Raw genomic sequence first — 7,535 nt, 5'->3', positions numbered from 1 at the left:
CCCAGTGAGGGGCCAAGGGCGTGGCTCAGTGGTAGAACCAATGCCTAATATAAAGGCAGCTATGACTTCTTCAGTACAAGCATTGATAACAATAATCTTTGCTTTGGCTAGTATGCTCACATGACCACAAAATATAAATAGTGTTAAGCATCCCCACCCAAGCTGATCCAGCTTTTTAGTGTTTACCAAAAGTCAGGAAATGCTTGAATTTCTTTCCTTGTCCCTGATAATGTCCCAGGTCCCCATGCAGTTAGTGTGTGGAGTAACATGCCTTTCCTACCCAAAGCTTTTTACATATACAAAGCCATTCAGAATATGCATTCTTCTGCCTCTTTCACCCTTTTGTTTGTTTGTTTGTTTGTTTGTTTGTTTGTTTGTTTGATTGATTGATTTTTGAGACAGGTTTTCTCTGTGTAGACCTGGTTTTCCTGGACCTCACTCTATAGACCAGGCTGGCCTCGAACTCACAGAGATCCACCTGCCTCTGCCTCCAAGTGCTGGGATTAAAGGCGTGCATCACCATGCTTAGCTCTTCATCCATATTTTTAAAGATTTTATAAAATTTTTAATTTATATGTGTGTATGTATATGTGTGTGTGTTAGAAACGTGCACACATGACTATGGTGTTGGGGTGACCAGAGATCATGTTCTGTCCTTTAGGGCTGTGATTACAGGCAGTAGTGAGCACTGGCTATCAGTGCTGGGAAGTGAAATGAGGCGTTCTGTAAGCTCATCAGAACGATCCGACACTTAAAACATGGCTACAATTACGTTTACTTAGTGTCTAAGTGTAGAGGCATGTGGAGGTCAGAGCTAACTAGGGAGTGGGGAGAAGACACTTGTCACCAATCTGATGATCAGTGCGTAATCCCTGGAACCCATATACTGGAAGAAAGAGCAGACTCACGCAGTGTCCTATGACCTCCACATGTGGCACGGGTTATCCTCTTCATCAATATAAAGTAATAAAATAAATAAAAGCCCCAGCCTTTGTGAATCCAGCTCACTTATGTAACACTGACAATATTCACCAAGCTAGTCTTTAATAGGGTGTACATCTTATTGCTCAAATATTGGACCAAGTATGGCTGGCTTTGAAAATAAATAAAAGTTGCCTTCAGGCATAGCAGAGGAGTGTAACTTTAACCATGGTTGCTTTGAGAGCATTATTGTTCCCAACAGACCCCCTGTGGCTGTGAGCTTCCAACCCTGCAATCAGGAGGGTTCCTGGCTCCCACTTACCTGCTTTCTGTGCCTGGAATACTTCATCCCAGTGCCTTGATCTGCTGGCCTTTGGGTCTGGCTTCTGTTCTACTTCCTGTTTCCTGGTTCGTGTGCCACCATGCATCCTGGCCCCTCTGCTTCTTGCGGCTGCATGGTGCCTTTATATGGGCCTTCACTGGGCTGATCCATCTGCTGATTGGCTCATGATTTGTTTCCACCTCTGACTCCCACGAATACAGTGCTGCAGAATTGTGTACACACTTGTGTGTGTGTGGGGCGGGGGGGGGGGCATAAAAGATGGTGTCTTGCTATGTAGCTCAGGCTGGCTTCAAATTTGTTATGTAGATCAAGTTGTCTTTGACCATGTGATCTTTCTGCCTTAGCTTCCTTAGTACATGGTTTAGATTACACGCCTACAGCACCACACTTGACTCCACAAGGTGTTTTTCAAAGCCAGCCATACTTGGTTCAATATTTGAGCAATAAGATGTACAGCCTATTAAAGACTAGCTTGGTGAATATTGTCAGTGTTATATAAGTGAGCTGGATTTACAAAGGCTGGATTTGGAGCATCTGCATCATTCTAGAAGACTCTCTGAGGGCTCCTGATGGTCCATCTTCCATCTCCTCCCTTGAGACTTGCACACCTTTGGTTTTTCCCCAGTTCTAAAGATTGTTACAAATGGACTCAACAAGGAATGTCAACTCTGGTCTGGCTTTCTTGGTGCCAGTTTATGTCAGGTCCATCCACGTTGCTTCCTGTGGCAGAAATGCATTCCCAGATTGTCAGAGCAATGGCCCATCCCATGCCTGAGCTTGGGGCTAAGGCAGGTGATAGTTTCCAGGTTGTGGCTTTCTTGTTTACTGGCTAAGCTGGGGGTGAGACCCAGGGCATTATCCATGTTAAGATGATGTTCTGTCACTGAGCCACGCCCCCAGCCCCTCACTGGGGGATTCTAGGCAGGGGCTCTCCCACTGAGCCACGCCCCCAGCCCCCTCACTGGGGGATTCTAGGCAGGGGCTCTAACACTGAGCCACGCCCCCAGCCCCTCCCTGGGGGATTCTAGGCAGGGGCTCTACCACTGAGCCACGCCCCCAGCCCCTCACTGGGGGATTCTAGGCAGGGGCTCTACCACTGAGCCACGCCCCCAGCCCCTCACTGGGGGATTCTAGGCAGGGGCTCTACCACCGAGCCACACACTTGGTCTTTCACTGAGGGATTGTAGGCAGTCTCTGACGGACTCTTCTTTGTATGAATTAGGAAAAGAGACTCGTTTTCGTAGTTGCAGTTGCCATCATGTCCAAGCACAACCTGCACTGTGTACACTCAATATGTACAACTGTATACCAGGGGATATGTGCTCGTGTATGTTTGTATATCTGTATGCTTATTTTAAGTTTGCTGTGCATTATGTATGCAATATGTAAACTACACAACATAATAATATTCAGTGGCATTCTAATAAATACAACCATTGTGATTTAAAACAAGAATTAGCCAAGCAGTGGTGGTGCACGCCTTTAATCCCAGCACTTGGGAAGCAAAGGCAGGCAGATATCTGTGAGTTTGAGACCACCCTGATCTATAGAGTGAGTTCCAGGACAGCCAGGGCTACCCAGCGAGACAATGTCTTGAAAACACCCACCCACGCATCCTCAAAAAAAAAAAAAAAAAAAAAAAAAAAAAAAACTGGATATGATGGCACAAGCCAGCACTTGAAGGTGAAGGGAGCAAGATGAGGAGTTTGGGGACATCCTTGACTGCATACATAGCAAGTTTGAGGCCAGCCTGGCCTGCATGAGACTGTTTTAGTAAAGAACTGCAGAAAAAACACAAACCAAACCAAACAACCAAACAACCAAACAAACAGTGTGTGCTTCCTTGGCTATGTTATATCTTTGATGGGAAAGAAAGCTGAGGCAACAAATGACAGAGGCCAAAGACACATGGAAGGACCCTGGGCCACCTCCTCTGCTTGAGGCTTCCAGCCATCTCACTCACGACTGGACTGGGGCCAGCCTGACTTGCTGGCATGAGGAAGGGACTTTGGAGGTGCTTGTGTTCACGCTCCTGGGACTTGCATTGATGTCTGAATCTAGACAGTTGTGTGTGTTGTCTGCTTCTGTGTCTCTCAGTGTCCAGCATGGTGGAAGGCCAAGGCACCCTGATGGCCTCTGTCTTCCAATTGATGGGTAAAGATGAGGACTTTAATTAGCAAAGGATAGCTGGGCTTGTAGATGTACCTCGGTAATCCTGACACTTGAGAGAGGTTGAAGCAGGAGGATTATGAGTTCAAGGCCAACATGAGCTATAAAATGAAACCCTAGCTCTACAGATAATAAGTAGCTGTTTGGAGTCAAGCAGCCCTTAAGGAATTATTAAGTCCAGTCTTGTTTTCCTTCTTTCTTTCTTTCTTTCTTTCTTTCTTTCTTTCTTTCTTTCTTTCTTTCTCTCTCTCTCTCTCTCTCTCTCTCTCTCTCTCTCTCTCTCTCTCTCTCTCTCTCTCTCTCTCTCTCTCTCTCTCTCTCTCTCTCTCTCTCTCTCTCTCTTTCTTTCTTTCTTTCTTTCTAATTGCATTTTTAAATGTATCATTTGTGGGAAGGGTGAGCGAATATCACAGTACAAGGGTGGCAGCCAGAAGACAACTGTCAAGGCTTTGATGATAGGCAAACCCCTTCACATGCAGAGCTAACTCGCCAGCCCCGAACCCAGTCTTTCTCCTCGCCACATACCTTCAGATGGGTTTTCCAGCCTCACATTCTTCACTTCATGGTGGCAGAATAGCTGTCACAGCTCCAGTCCTGTTAACTCCATTCAAGCCGAAAAGCAAGCTCCTTTGTTTACTAGAAGAACTTGTTCGGTGACTCCCACTGTCTTACAGAAGCCAAGCCTGTGCACTTCAGTGTGTACTGTGTGGTGCCATGGCTACTGTAGCTTCAGGGGAAGCCAAGAGTGATCATAAAGGAGATAGTATGCCCCCCAGCTTATGCCTCATGTGACCCAGAGTTATACATAGTGTTACACAGTGATACATAGTGAGTGCACTTGGGACCAAATGTGCTTTCCAGTTTTTCCATTCTGTGTGGTCTACACTGGTTTATTACAGTGTGTGTGTGTGTATGTGTGTGTGTGTGTGTGTGTGTCCCCAGGGGTAAGTCTGTCTGTCTGTCTTTTTTGGAGGGGAGGAGGTTGGGCAAATTCTACTTACGAAACCCAGGCTGTCCTCCTTGAACCAGCAATTCTCCTGCCTCAGCCTCCAGAGTGCTGGGAAGTGCACCACACCAGTCTATTTGATTGTTCTAAACCAAGCCTGTTAACTCTGCTTTCCCAACAGTCGGAGGTGTGACCGTGGTATGAATGGCAGCTCACAAAGGCCTTTGTTGTTGGAGCTAGCAGGCCATCCAGGGAGCAGCAGGCAGGCTTGTGTGAGTGAGAAAGCCAGGGAGGGGGCAGCGAGGAGTGGGGATGATGGGAAGCAACAGGTGGACTTCCAGCAGCTGTGACTAGTTCCGTGAGCTCCTTGTAAGAGACGTCAGGGTCACTAACATCATTCTGGGAAATGAACAGTAGCTATTCTTTTGTGTTTATTGGAGCCTTTGAATTCCAGATCCCGCTAGAAGGCTGGCTCCCCTGCAGCTCCCAATGACAACGCAAAACTCCAGTTGCATTCCGAGTGGAGGAGGGATCCTCTGGGCTTTCTGGAAGGACACCCTGTCACTGCTCTTCTCCCCAGACTGCTTGCAGTTGGCAGGCCTGCTAGGGAAGACTCAGAGCTTCAGAGTCACGGGGTCTGAGTTCAAGTTCTGGCCCCACAATGTGGTTAGGACCCAGTGTCCTCACCCCTGTGTGTCACTCTTCTTTTACTGGAAAGCATGGCTCAGTTTTGTTTCTTTGTAACTGTCACTCGGGGGACAGGGCTTGTACTAGGCCTGATGTCCAGGACATGTTTGGGCAATGTGGGTTTGGTGGTATATCTGTCAGCCTTATTTGGGAGAGCTACAGTAACAAGTGTGACCTAGGACTCAGTCACTAACAGAGAGAGCTGCAGTAATGAGTGGGCCCCAGATATATCGGTTAGCCTCAGTAGAGAGCGGTATAAGAGTAAGTGAGCCCCAGGTCTCTGCCATTATAGCATCCTCTGACTCTATTCAGCTGCCTGGGAGAAGCCCCAGCATGTTGACAGTGGCTTTGTCATATGTCCACTCTGTCCTGAGACTGAGGCAGAGCCACGACACTGTGGGCTCCATCTGTGTCACTCAGCTCACGTGCCTGACTTCCACAGCAGGTCTTGTTAGTGGGTGCTGCTGTGTGGGGTCAATAGCTTTACTATTTGGGTGAGAACCACTGGCCACGTGCCCCTCCGTGAGAGCACAGCCACGAACCTCTCAGGTATCATTCCCTCTCTATTTACAAGAGGCATTTAGTGGATGCTCTTTGAACAAAAGAGTGAACTTGTTTATTTAACATCCACTGTGAATTCATTTATTCACTCTCTACATTCATTGAGCCTCTTTCTACCACCACGGGGTGGGATCCAGGGATCTCAGACAGGAAGAGGATGACAACCCTGCCCTGATAAGGCCCACTTGTAGCAGGGAGACAGTGAAAGAGGAGGCCATCCGACGTGGGCTAGTGGATCCTATTGTGGGTTTTGTTTTGCTTTTTTTTTCAGGGGTGGGGGATGATTACATTTTTATTCATTTTATTTTTACATTTTACGTGTATGAGTGTTTTGCCTGTGTGTGTGACTGCGCACCACATGCGTGTAAGCCTGGAGTAGGGCCTGGAGTCACAGATGGCTGTCAGCTACAGTGTGGGTGCTGGGAATTGACCCTTGGCCGTTTGGAAGATCAGTCAGTGCTCTTGACTGCTGAGTCATCTCTCCACCCTTTCTCTGATCTATCTACGTGTATACACTTGTAGATGGGTTGCCAAGCTTGGTGGTGGGTGACTTTATCCACTCTTGCTGGCCTCTTTTTTCCTTTTTTTTTTTTTTTCCTAAGCAGACCCTAGTGAAGTCTAAGGGGGCCTTGACCTCACTCTGTGTCTGAGGATAAGTTTGAACTCCTGATCTCCCTGCCTCCCAAGAGCCAGGATTAGAGCCACTGTGCCAGCTCCTGCACCTCTTTTCAGCTTTCCAAACTCAAGGTCTGCCTGTGACAGTGGTTCTCAACCTTCCTAATACCATAGCCCTTTAATATAATTCCTCATGCTGTGGTGGCCCCCAAATCAAGTATTTTCGTTACTTCATAACTGTAATTTTGCTACTGTTGTGAATCATAATGTAGATACTTTTGGAGCTAGAAGTTTGCCAAAGGGGTCGTGACCCACACACAGGTTGAGAACTGCTGATCTCTGTGTACATGTTAGAGCTTCCTGGATGTTCCATCGTACAGATACACACTACAGCTGATTTATCTATCCGCCCATTCATGGATACTCAGGCGGCTTCTGTGAGCTGTTGTGGAAAACGCAATGGTGGCCTCTGGTGTACCAATCCCTATTTAAGACTTTTGGTTTCTTTGTACATGCACCCAGAAGTGGAGTTTCTGTGCTGACTGCTAGTGCTATTTTTAATGTTCTGAGGAACTGCCAAACCCTACCACAGCAGCCAACAGAGCTGTACTCCCTCCAGCAGTGAGCAAGGGCTCCGGTTTCCCACAGCCCTGCCAACACTTGCTACTTCCCAGTTTCTTCATGGTAGCCGCTCTGAGGGGTGTGGGGCCTTGTCTCCTTGGGGCTTTGAGTGTGCTTCCCTCACGATGAATCATGCTGGGCATCCTTTTGTGTGCTATTGGCTGTGTATTTTCTCTGGAGATCATCCTTGTGCATGTTAGTCAGGTGTTCTACCACTGAGCCACGCCCCCCCCCAGCCCCTCACTGGGGGATTCTAGGCAGGGGCTCTACCACTGAGCCACGCCCCCAGCCCCTCACTGGGGGATTCTAGGCAGGGTCTCTCACTGGGGGATTCTAGGCAGGGGCTCACCCACTGAGCCACACCTCCACCTCCAATCCTTCATTGGGGAACAATCTCCATGCTCTCCATCTCATCTCTCTCACTTGCTCTCTTTCTTTCTGGTTGGAGACCAGAGAACAACCTATAATATCACCCTTCCTTGAGACAGTTTCTCACTGAACTGTAGCTCACCAACACATGAAGCCACCTGGCCAGCAAACCCCAGAGATCTTTTATCTCTGCCTCTCTCATGCTGAGGTTACAAATGTATGACACCACACCCAGACTTTTATGTGGAATAGGTGCTAGTGATCAGACTCAGGGCCTCATGCTTACAAAGCCCCACTTTCCCC

The sequence above is a fragment of the Mus caroli genome, chromosome 7 (genome assembly GCF_900094665.2).
Source record: "Mus caroli chromosome 7, CAROLI_EIJ_v1.1, whole genome shotgun sequence".
Taxonomy (NCBI): domain Eukaryota; kingdom Metazoa; phylum Chordata; class Mammalia; order Rodentia; family Muridae; genus Mus; species Mus caroli.
Note: the sequence above shows the minus strand (reverse complement) of the source record.